The sequence below is a fragment of the Oenanthe melanoleuca genome, chromosome 2 (genome assembly GCF_029582105.1).
Source record: "Oenanthe melanoleuca isolate GR-GAL-2019-014 chromosome 2, OMel1.0, whole genome shotgun sequence".
Lineage (NCBI taxonomy): Eukaryota > Metazoa > Chordata > Aves > Passeriformes > Muscicapidae > Oenanthe > Oenanthe melanoleuca.
In genome coordinates this window covers 31563492-31576310 of record NC_079335.1, presented here as the reverse complement: position 1 = coordinate 31576310, position 12819 = coordinate 31563492, and the positions used below count along the sequence as shown (strand labels likewise).

Sequence of the window (12819 nt, the reverse complement as noted above, 5' to 3'; positions counted from 1 at the left end):
AAGGTGCCAGTGCATAGCACATGCAAGACAACCAGAGGATCAACCCCAGCCAAAATGGATTTACAAAAAGGAAGTCCTGCTTGACCAGCCTGATCTCCCTCTATGACACAGTGGCTGACTTAGTAGATGAGAGAAAAGCTGTGGATGTCATCTACCTGGACTTCAGTAAAGCCTTTGACACTATTTCCCCACCATCCTCCTGGAAAAACTGTCTGCTTGCCACTTGGATGGGTGGACTCTCCAATGGTTAAAATCTGGCTGGATGGCTGGGCCCAGAGAGTTGTGGTGAATGGAGCTAAATCCAGTTGGCAGCCAGATGCTAGTGGTGTCCTCCAAGGCACAGTTTTGAGGCTGATCCTATTTAATCTCTTTACTGATGATCTGGATGTAGGGATTGTGCAGTAAATTTGCCAATGATACTATGCTGGGTGTAGCTGGAGGGTGGGAAGGCTCTGCAGAGACCTGGACAGACAATCAATGGGCTAAGGATGACTGCATGAGATTCAATAAGGCAAAGTGCTGAGTCCTGCACTTGAGTCACAACTACCCCATGCAGCATTACAGGCTAGAGGAGGAGCTATTCAGCAGAAAGAGTCTTGAGGGTACTGGTTGAGAGCTGCCTGAATATGAGCCAGCAGAATGTCCAGATGGCCAAGAAAGCCAGTGGCATCTGTATCAACAACAGTGTAGCCAGCAGGGAACCCTCCTGTACTCAGCATTGGTGAGGCCATACCCCAAGTACTGCGTTCAGTTTAGGGTCCCTCACTTTGAGGTGCTGGAGCATGTCCAGCAAAGCACAACAAGGGTCATGAAAGGTCTAGAAAATGTATCTTATGAGGAACAGCCAAAGGAGCTGGGCTTTTTTAAACTCAAGAAGAGGAAATGGCTTTACGCTGAGACATGGGCAACTGGAATAGGATATTAGAAAAAAAAATTTCATGATCAGGATGGTCAACCATTGGAATAGGTTGCCAAGGGAGGTGGGTAAGAGGCATCTAGTCTGGTACCTGGATGTTGTGGTTTAGTGGTGTAAGTGTGGTAGTGCTGCATTGATACTGTACTTGATGATCTTAAAGGTTTCTTCTAACCTTGATGGTTCTACTTTATGATTCCTGAGCCAAGTAACAGACAGCCTTACCAGAGGGGATGTCATACTGTGTCTGTTGGTCACCAGTACCAGCAAGCTAATCAGGGACATCAAGGCTGGAGGCAGCCTGGGCTACAGTGACCATGCCTTGGTAAGTTCCAGTCCTGTGGATATGCGCCAGGTAAAGAGTAAACTTAGGCTTCTGAACCTTAGGAAAGCAAACTATCAGCTCTTCAAGGAGATAATCAATAGGGTCCCCTGCAAGGCTGCCCTCAGGGACAGGAGAGCAGAACAGAGCTGACAGATCTTTAGTGAAGTCTTCCATGGAGCACAAAAGCTAACAATTCCCAGGAGTGAGAAAATGATTGAGGAAAACAAGAGATCAGTGTGGCTGAGTTGGGAACTTCTGGTCAAACGAAAGGGAAGAAGCAAATGCACAGGCATGGAAACAAGGATAGGTTACCTGGGAAGAGTATAGAGATAAAATACAGTGTAGAGATGGGGAGAGGAGGGCCAAGGTGAAGCTGGAACTAAACCTGGCAAGGGATGTAAAGAATAACAAGAAGGGCACAAGTATGTTAACCAGAAAAGATCAAAGAAAGTGTTCCCTGCTGAAAAATGGTGCTGGAATACGGGTAACGAGATGAAGAGAAGGCTGAGGTACTCAACAACTTTTTTTGCCAGTGTTTGCCACACCACCAAAGTCCCTCCCATTGTAAGTCAAGGTCAGGTTCACAACCACTTGAGGAACCTGAATATAAACAAGTTTCTGGGACCTGATGGGCAGCAAAAGATGGCAGGCAGATGAAGTCCCAGGTGACTGGTAAGGGAAACATTGTACCTATCTTAAAGAAAGGTAGAAAGGAGGACCCTGGGAACAACTGGTCTGTCAGCCTCAACTCTGTGCCTGGGCAGATCATGGAACAGATCCTCCTAAAAGTTATGCTAAGGCACAATGAGGTCATTTGGGACAGCCAGCAAGACCTCACCAAGGACAAGTCCTGCCTGACCAACCTAGTGGCTTTTTACAATGGAGTGACAAGGGAAAGGCTACAGATGTCATTTATAGAACCTTTGACACAGTCCCCCACATCCCTCTCTCTAAACTGGAAGGAACCAAATTTGATGAATGGACTGTTAGAAGGATAAGAAAGTGTTTGGACAGTTGCATCCAGAGTGTAGCAGTTAGTGTCTCAGTCCTGATGGATATCAGTGACAAGTGGTGTCCCTCAAGGATCTGCAGTGGGATTGGTGTTATTTAATATTTACATTAAGAACATAGACAAAAGGATCAAGTGCACCCTCAGCAAATTTGCACAACACCAAGCTGAGGGGGGAGGTTGTCACACCTGAGGGATCGGATGCCATCCAGAGGGAGCTGGACAAGCTCAAGAAATGGGCTCATGGGAATCTCATGAGTTTTAACAAGGCCAAGTGCAAAGTGCTGCACCTGGATCAGGGCAGGCTGGCACCAGCACAGGCTGGGGGATGAACAGATTGAGAGCAGCCCTGCCAAGAAGGACCTGGGGGTGCTGGTGGGTGAGAGGCTGGACATGAGTGGGAAATTCTTCACTGGGAGGTTGGTGAGGCACTGGAACAGGTTGCATGGAGCAACCTGGTCTAGTGGAAGGTTGCTCCTCCCTCCCATGGCAGGGAGTTAGAACAAGATGGTCTCTGAGATCCCTTCCAACATAAACCATTCTATGATTCTATGATGAATTAGTCTGGCTTTTCTCTTCTAGATTTCTTTCACATCTTCCAAAAACATCCTTAATGTAAAGTGAGCAAGGCACACACTATCTATCAGTTTTAGCCACTGACATCCCTTATTCGACTGACCTCCTCCCAGCTACACAGATGAGAATTAAAAAAAGAAAATTCACATATATTTGTCCCAGATTATTTTTCATTTGAAAGATGGTACTAAATTAGAAGTCAAATCTTTAAAAACACTAAATGAATTTAATTAATTCTGAATTATTCTGTATTTTTTCTCTATTTAATATTTGCTATGGTCATTTATAAAGCAAATTTGACCTAGTTATGAAAAATCCCTAAGCAAAAGAATGTTAAACTGACTATGTAAGAATTGTAAAGAAAACCGTGTGATGGAAACATTAACAGAAAGAGATTCAAAAGCATCTGTTCATTTTTTTTTTTAAATAGTCAGAAAACATAACAAAGATGCTTCCCATTTTAAAACATAGAATCCCCAAACCTTCTCTATTTCAAATGCAAGAATGTAAGAAAATCCCACATTAAGCAGTCAAGACCCATGAGTTGCAGGCAACTGCATAATGTAATCCTCTTTATCTGTTAAGGTCTATTAGAAAACAAATGAGATTACTTGCTTCTGCTGGGAGGATGATCTAAAAGCTGAGTTGATACTTAGGAATCTCCTAATGTTCACCTTGGCTATACTTTTACATATGTTATTTTGTTTTGTATCAATACTATCCTGTAACTTATATAGTTTATTTATTTTTTTGTTGTTTACCCTCCAAGGTGAGCTTTTGCACTCCCTATCAGCCTTTGGTTTTAAAGAAAACAAGTTAAAGTATTTCAGAACTTTCTGTACAAAAGGCTACCCACTGCCTTGATCATCCTACACAGCCCTTCCCCATACCTGCTCCTGTTATTAAATACAAAAGCCAAAAATGACAGACAATATACCATATAAAAGACTAATGGTGTTCTGTATAATAAGAATATCTATGTATCTATACCAGAAATATCTTGCTCAATGCATCGTAAAAACCAAATTTGCCCCTCCACGAACTCAACCATATTAGTTCCTCTCCTCTAGTTTATCTAGCAAATAATAATATAACTCTTCTGTTCTGTGGTTTTCAACTGAATAACCCTCAGGTTACAACAGAGTTAGTACTACTAGTGCCTATGTTGTTAATCTTGCATTTTAGACTGGAAAGTCTAGTCTTGTTGCATTTTTAATATGTCAGTCCTCCCTACCACCCAGGTCTTCCTGCCTATCTTGACCTTCCTGTCTATCAATGATGCCTTCCACATCTCATGAACATTTTCCTACTTCTTGTGCAAACATCTTTAACAAAAATAACTTAAAAGGTTGATTCTAAAACTGGAAGAAGTGTACTTAATAATCCTCCTCCTAGTTTGATTCTTAATACTGCTGATTATTTTTCTTTTCCTTTCCCACCCTGCATTTCTTACACAAATCCCCTTCTCCTTCAGTTTAATGAAAACATTATCCTTATCTAATGCTATAAAATGCTTAACTGAATCCCACAAATATAAGATTTACTATACTCTGTTTACCTAAAAAATGAGTTGGCACATAACATATAAGGTTGGCACATTAGTCATACACAATCTACCTTTAGTACACAGTAATTTCACATTAAGTTTTATACCTTTTTGTCTGTCTTTATTTACACTTTCTTTTAAACTTTGTTATGAGTCTGGGAATTTTTCATGAAGCTAATGATAATTCCCTTTTCTATTTTTTTTTCTTTTCCTGAGCTAGAGGCTATGTAGTTCCTTCAAGAAGTATGAGTAACTTAGTAAAAAAAAAAAAAAAAAAAATTGAAACATTCCTGAGTGAAAAACAAGAGGGAGGAGGATTCAGCTTAACACAACATTATCTAATGTGGAATCTTCCCAGCAGAATTTGTGATGACAAGACGATAATATTGCCACATCACTGTTTCTCTGAATTCCAAGTTGCTCAATAGACATTTGACTGAAATAAATATTTCAATATTTACTCTGTCTTTATCACTACTTTGTTTACCATTTATAGCAAATATGTACAACAAGAAGTAAAAAAACCTGTTGCTCATCACAAGTAATTAGAAGAAACCAACAGAAAGCTACAGACATTTTAAGTTTAGGAGTCTGAACCATCATGGATTAAGCTGCCAAGTAATAGACCAAACATACTGAACTAGCTATCTAGCACTAGTTTCAGAGTAACTTCAGGTCTCTGCTTCCACTTCTATTGCTCTCTCTCCTTCAATCTAAACCCCTGAAGATGAAGCACTTGTCAAAATTCCACAAGGGTCTCTAAGCCAACCCAAATACCCTCTCTTAAAGAGAAACTAGTGCAAGAAATATATAAGGTGGAAAAACACAGCTAAGAAGAAATAATTGGGAAAAACCCAGGGGAAAAATGGTCATGAGAAAAACCTACCAAAGTACTATATACTGAAGACTAAGGTCAAAAAAACAAGTGAAAAACAACAGAATCAAGAAGAGAAAAGAGAAAAAAAACTATTATCTTCTGAAGAAGTATTTTTATCTATCAATTGAATAACTAGGTAATGAGAATGGTCTACAAAACATTAACTTATTCTTGACTGTAAAAATAGCATAAATAATATAGGAACATAATAAGAATACTGCCTCCAGAGTTAAAGACATTAGAAAATGTCAAGCGGACAGTGCTGAAATGGAGTTGGGGGCCAGAGGAAGGAAAAGATTAATACATGGAAAAAGAAAAGGTTCTTTTTTGAGACACAAAACCAAGTACAATAAGAATAAAAGGGAAAAACATAATGAAGTTGTGATGTTCATTGTATACTTTAGAGGTTAAAGCAGATATCCAGAAGACAAACATCTCATACTCTTATCTACTTCAGCTCATAAAATTTCCCATGAACTGTATTACTCACTAATCTTTACAAGCATGCAGAGTGGTTACTGAGAATGCTGTCCAAATAGCCATTACAGTAAAAGAACACAAACAATGCTGCATATCTGACTACAGTATCATTTTCTTTTTACATAAGAAACGCATGTCAAAAAAGGAAAAAAAATCATCTCACTTGACAGCCTAGACACCAAGTAAATGAGAGAATGAAGTATCTCACTTATTTAACTTTATCATATATTTATGCCAGTAATGCAATACTAACAAAAGTGTTACTAACAAAATCATCTCAGGGCAAGGGCTTCATAGGAATTAATTAACCTGAAAGTCCACAGAGGAAGAAGGCCCAAGAAAGCTCACAGAGTGATTCTCACCACCCAAATAAAAAATAATTAGTGTGTACTGTTCTACATTCTTTTCCCACTTTGAGGAATGTAAATATACAGACATTAAATTGCATTATGGTGAGTAAGAAATTTAACCTATCATTTTAAAACTGGAAATTAAAGTATTGAAAGTAAGAACAAGCTGAAAAAGCACACTTAACTCTGATTTAATAAACCACCCCTCAGCAGCTGAGTGGAGTTAATTGAGGATGCACACTTCCCTCTGCAATGTCTAAAAATGGCCATGAATGGCCAGCTAAAGCTTCTATCCAGAAATCTTCTCCTCTGTGTCATCAGACTTACAAAGAAAGGAAATGTGAGAGAGAACTTGGTCAATTGCAAAGGGAGTGCATTTTATGTTGTCCTGCACATCATATCAGAATGCTGATAGTGGATGGCCTTAAGAAGAAAGCTTTATCTACACCTGCAAGGAGAAAGGAAGGTGACTATTAATTGACCATAGACAAGATTGTAAAGGAACAAAAGATCAGAAACCAAAAATGACTGGTGAAGCCTTTCAGTACTTTGATTCCTTTCTACTTAAAAGCATAAAAAGTGCAGATTTCCTAGAGAAGCAGACATAATATCCTTTAATATTTTTTTTATTAATTAATAATAATCTTTTTCAATCTTTAATGGAATCACACCAATGACTGACAAGTAAATAGCAATTCAATGCTAATAAGAATGCATAAGTAATGCAATGAGACTGCCATAGTAGTGGTCACCAAAGCACAGTGACTGATCTTGGTCCAGTGAATACAATTTAGTACTGACTATTAATAAAGAAAAAAAAATAGATCATGTTTTATCAGTACACTAAAATACAAGGTTGCAGACTTTCTAAAAGAAATGTTTATAAAATGGGGAATTGTATTGTAGAAAACAGGGACTCAAGAGAAGTCTTGAAGGACAGAGATACCTGTTAAGGACTTTTACAATGGAATCATAGAATTATTTAGGTTGGAAAAGACCTCTGAGAAAATCGACTTCAACCATTAACCCAGCACTAACAAGTACACCACTAAACCATATCATTAAGTGCCACATCTATGTGTCTTTTAAATACCTCCTGTAGTGGTGATTGAAGCACTTCCCTGGACAGTCTGTTACATTGCTTGACAACTCTTTTTTAAAGAAATCCTTCATAATATGTGAAATAGTTATTACAGTGTTTGTGTTTAACTTAGTTAAACAAAGTTAACATAGAGATTACTTTTACTGAAGAGAACCAAGGCTCTGCTGCTGATGTCCACCTCCAAATGAGAATTCTCATTTGTTTCCCTGACACTAGTGTCAGACTTGAATCTACATCAATAAGGTGATTAGACTCCACATTCTCCTCTGTCATGGAACAGAACCTCAAAGCTAAATTTTGGGCTGGTTTTTGTCCTGAGATTATTTCCCTTTTAATCACAGTACTGAGGGATTCAGCCCAATTTTAGTAAAACATGTAAACCAAACAGATTATGGTGCCAAAGAAGCTGATGAGCACCAGTGAGAGCACCTATCCTTTCTGTGACAGTAAAAACCAACTTAAACTGGCATTCTTCTTTAAAATTCTTCAATAAAGACAAGGAGGTCTTTGGAAGATCCTGTGAATTTGCATTTCAGAAGAGATGTTAACTGCACTTTTCTTCCACAGAACACAAGCACTCACAAAAATCAATATTATAGACAAGATGTGAAGAGAAACTATAACAGTGATTGCTGGTGGAAAGATCTGCCTTCAGACAGATATAGCATATATCTTCAGCATACATTCTGTTACAGAAGAATCTTGAAAACCTTTCTTCAGAATATTTAATACTTTCTCATTCTGTGGCAGAACTTTCAATGACAAAGACCTTGTAAGGACAGAGTAGAATTCCAGTCAGATCTCACGGAGTTATAAGCTGTTAAAAAAATTAACCACTAATCTTTCTGCTTGCTTCCCTAAGGAAAATTATGGCAACTTTTCAAAGTAAAGTTTGAGCTCTAACAGCAGTTCACCTCTGCCATTACCAAAACAAGCAGGCAAAGGAAAGAGAACATATTTACTGGTAACCAATATTCAGGTTCTGGACACAGCAAAAAGGCCATAACAAGAAAGGAGGCCACACAGGTTTGTTTCCATTGAACCCACTATCTCACAGGTGTCCCAGCTGAAATACCCTTAGTTCAGGGAAAGTCCATGAAAAAGATAAGGGTGAATAAAGAGCCAACTGTGTGGAAAGAACAAAACACACCCAAAATATTCCTGCTCCTGGAGGAGCATTCTGAATCAGTGCTTGTTTTCATACATACCAACAAGACTTGTCTTCTGTCCATATCCTGAGAGTAAAGCTGGCTGTGTTAAATGCAGGGCTAGAGAAGGAACACCCAGTGAGTTGCAAAGCCAACAGACTGAAGCGATTCACAAGGTGCTGGGGCAGCCTGTTGGCTCTGAGGCTCTTTGGATCTGAAGGTTTACAGGAAGTCTCTCAAGTGGAAGGGCAGTGTTGAAAGACAGACATTAGAAAACCAAAGATAAGGATTGTATTACCCTCTCTATGTTTTCAGCCTCTGTGAGAATACAAAAAATCACATCTGAAATCTGGAGACACATCTGGAGCCAGATGTATTTTCTCCAGAGCACAGAAAAATCTGAGGAAGTTAAAAACCCAAAATAAAGAACACTGTCCACTGAAGAAACTTCATGAGAATTAGTCAAACATAAGCCAAGGACCACAGAAGGCAAGGGCACTACTCTTAGCAGATAGAGCAAGAAAGAAGTGGTCTGGGAAATATCTATATCTTGAAAGAAAATAAATAAAATATTAATTAAGAAAAGATTGAAGCATTAGGGCTTAGGAGCTCCTCTACAAATAGGGCCAAGAGGTTATTGACAAAACTACTTCAACTTGAGCAAAGACTGTTTAGAATGCTGCAATACTGTAAAAAGTCATGCCTGATGCACCACATTTTAGGCACAAAGAGCAACGAAGCATCTAGATGCTTTACAATTAAGGCTAAAAACATTTTAATGATAACAGGTAAGTGCATTGACTTGGAGAATGAAGAGAATGTACTTGAAACACTAACCTCAAACCTTGCTCTCTATTCTGCCAGCTTGATTTTTAGCCTACATAACATTATTTTAACAGCTGTCGGTGTAATATTGTAAATACACTTAAGAGTATATATGTTATTGATCCCTCATAGGTTAAATGTAGCCACTAATGCAGTGGATGGTAGTGACAGGAGGCATTTGTCAGAAGGATTATATCCACACTGTGCCAGGACATGTCACTCAACACCATTTTGTGTGCATTGTGCAATTCATGATAACAGGGTGAAAGGACTGCAGAAAAATCAATCTTGGGCAGAATTTAGTGGAAACTATAGATTCCATAGCAACATCTGGGTTTTCTGGTCCCAGATACTCTATGTATTTTTAAGATTTAAAACACTGTAGAAATTAAACATTAGCTGTCAAAAAATTTACTGCAGGAATAAATATCCTCTGCCATTTACAGAATCTTATTTTGTTTTAAGCCAACCATATAATCACTATTGTCTAAACTGATAGCTACTGGCAATGGCAAAGCTCATCACCTGCAAGCTCCCTTGCCACTGTTCTTTTGGGAAAACTATCTTAAGACAAACAGATGTTTCTGCTGTTTTAAACCAACAGGAAATGGACTGACTTTCTCCCTTTTCCTTTCCTAGAAACAGATACTAGCAAAGAAAAATCTTAGCACAGCTGTACTCAACACTTTTCTTGTAACAATATGTCTGTGTGGGAGGCAGGCAACTAGTGGGAACAAACAGGCCAGGGGAAGTGAAATGTAGCATGTAGAAGATGAACACAAAGAATTAATTTGAAAGTCTGTGGCTGGATTATTACACCATAATGTCAATACACTAGCAGGGGAAATAAAAGTGTGATGTACAAGACTTTGCTTTAAGATATGATCTGAATCCTATCTCAACTGGTAATGTACACAACTGAATTAAGTATCAGCTGGCAATCTCAGTCACTCCAAGCAAATAGATGTTCAAATCATTGGAAAGCTTCTTTAGTACAAACAGACTTCAGGTTTAGTGTCCAAGTTGAAGCCTTATCTTTAAGGAAATGTCTTTAGGTCAGGCCTGAGGAATGAACTGATATGATGAAATGCAGAATTAATGCTTTGTGCAGATAAACCAAACATTTAATTGTCACTGCTGGCAAACTGGCATCCTTTACTCACACTAGATTTACATAAAAAAGGAAAACTGCCATTGAAGCTGCAGCATTAGAGACTCAATTATTATAGAAGATGAAAACGTGAAGAAAATTATGAGACAAAGCCTTGCAGAAAACCTGGTTTTAATTGATTTGTGCTGGAATTACGACAGTTTAAACTCATGAAAAGCTTCAGAATAGAAAAAGGCAACTTTTTTGAGAATACTTTTGCTGAGAAATTCTTGCACAAATTCATGCTGCCATCTAATGGTCTAAACCAGCTATTTCCAGCTGTACAATTAAATCTGAACAATCACTTGCATTATTCTTTGGATTATTCTTTATTTCCCTAAGTTTTAATTTTTTGAAATTGATATCTGTTGTTCAGAATGAAATAATAGCATATTTAAGGAGTTATAACCTATTTCAACCAAACTTTTAATTTCTGTTTCTAAGTATGTTTTAATATTTCTTCCAAGGTTTTTTTCCCAAACTACTGGAAGGAGTGTGAGGAATGCAGAAAGGAGTTTTTGCAAAGTCAGTCAGTAACCATTTTTATCATCACACCTCTCAATCCTTAAAATACAAATTTTAAGGACAGAATTTTGCAATACTGACTGGAAATGCAGGCAAAGTACTTCTGACTTTGGCTTTTTTAGGGGAAGAACATTGTATCCTATGGCTAAGGTCTGAAGCTGACAGCTGTAGCAAAGTAAAAATCCCAGTGGCACCCCACACTGCTCCCCCACAAACCAAGGGATTTGTTTGCTGTAATCAGTCCAACACAACAGGCTCCAAAACTGAGGGTTCACTTCATATGGGGAGCAAGCACTGGTCTCCACAGCCAAACACAGCCAGAGCTTCTTGCAGCAGAACAGTCCTTTATTCAATCAAAAGCATTTCAGTACTTGCATGCCTGCCTCTCCTCAAAACTGCTGTTACCCAGATATGTCCCTAAAGAGTTTGTTCTTTTAATACTTTACTCTCTTGCTTTTCCCCAAGGAGAGATTGTTGCCTTTTTTTCAGTCCTTCCACTTCAACAGTCAAATGACTCTCACTATAGCACTCATAAAATTATTGCAAATCAACATTCTTGGGATTATTTCTCAGAGCAGGATTCCATTCTAGATTCAGATGCCTAAATTTAGGTATTTAGTTAATGTGTAGAGACAAAGTTGCTATAAAAGTGAAGCTCTGGAGAGATCCATGCAAAACAGACAATCTAGTTTAAGGCATGACAAATTGCATTCTAGACTAGAAATCATTCTGACTAAACCTTCCACTGGTTATAAAGAGAGACTGAGTTTCTAATGCACAGGCAGAAACTATTTGAAAGGCATCTGAGCTTGGATACAAATCCCACTAGCACCATGAAGAACTGCACCTAGCTGCCTAAACACAAGCACACAGTACAATTTGAGATACAGTCATGTACCTAAAACATCCATATGATGTGACTAGGGACTGATCCACAAAACAGACAAGTTTCTCACAAATAGCTGGAGTCCTAGTGGATTATATGAAATGCTATGATGACTAAACATCACTTTTAGAGATTCCTTCAATTGCCTAAACTTAGCTGAACAGGGCCATTTGAAATGCTCTAAGGTATCTTGTCTGACCTTCTGTTGCCACTCTAGTAAAGGTCTCCTCTAGGTCTTCTGCTAAATCCACTGGTCCCATGTGGATGTCTCACATACCCTACAATTTCTCAAGTGGCACTAGAGACCTATGTTTAGGCAACTTAGTGTCCCACATCTGCCACAGTATATTTGCTTGGAAAAAAAACAAAACCTGCTTTACACACAGCTGTGCATAAAATCCTCCTCTGTTGCAGCAAGCCCCAACATAAGCCTCAATAATGGGAATTCAGCAACAGATATTAGGCTAATCACATGCCCAGAGCAACAAAAATACTTCATGGAGTAATCTGAATTTTACATTTTCCAGGCTGCTGGCTGATCTAATCAATAAGAGATCAAAGTCTGTCAGATCCAACAACCTTTTATATTATGCACTGGAATATTTGTACCTCAAACAGATGAAGCTCTCCATGCAGAGAGCAGTCTTTTGCTAGAGGTAAACAGAAGGCTCAAGCAGCACAGAAGAACATCTAAAAGTAAGGAAAATTTCAGACTTTATTCTATTTCTGTAAATTAGATAACTGGCTTCTATAACTGTAGGTGTAGTTTTGGAGATGGTAATGTCAATAGATTTTTACATTGTCTCCTGCATTGCAACCCACGCACTTAAAATTTGGCTTCTACAGCTGTTCTGGCTAGATTTTCATTTTCCTCTCATAGGACTATGTAACTTTTGTGAAACAAATGAAGTTGGGTGAGGATTTAGACTGCATTACTAAGCACTCATGTCAAGTAACACTTCCCTCAAATCTTTTCCCTTTGATGCACATATTAAATCTTAGGTCAGCATTCATAAAAAGAAAAAAACTTTTCATTTTATTCCATTCTTTCACCATACAATCTTATTAATATGACTTGACAATTTTAGTAATTTATCCAATAATCAC

General features: G+C 38.3%; 1 protein-coding gene across 3 annotated transcripts in view; it reads right to left on the bottom strand.

Annotated features, from left to right (window-relative positions):
• Positions 1–12819, bottom strand: part of STAU2 (staufen double-stranded RNA binding protein 2) — a 152901-nt gene that overhangs the window by 125459 nt on the left and 14623 nt on the right. The window lies entirely within an intron of this gene.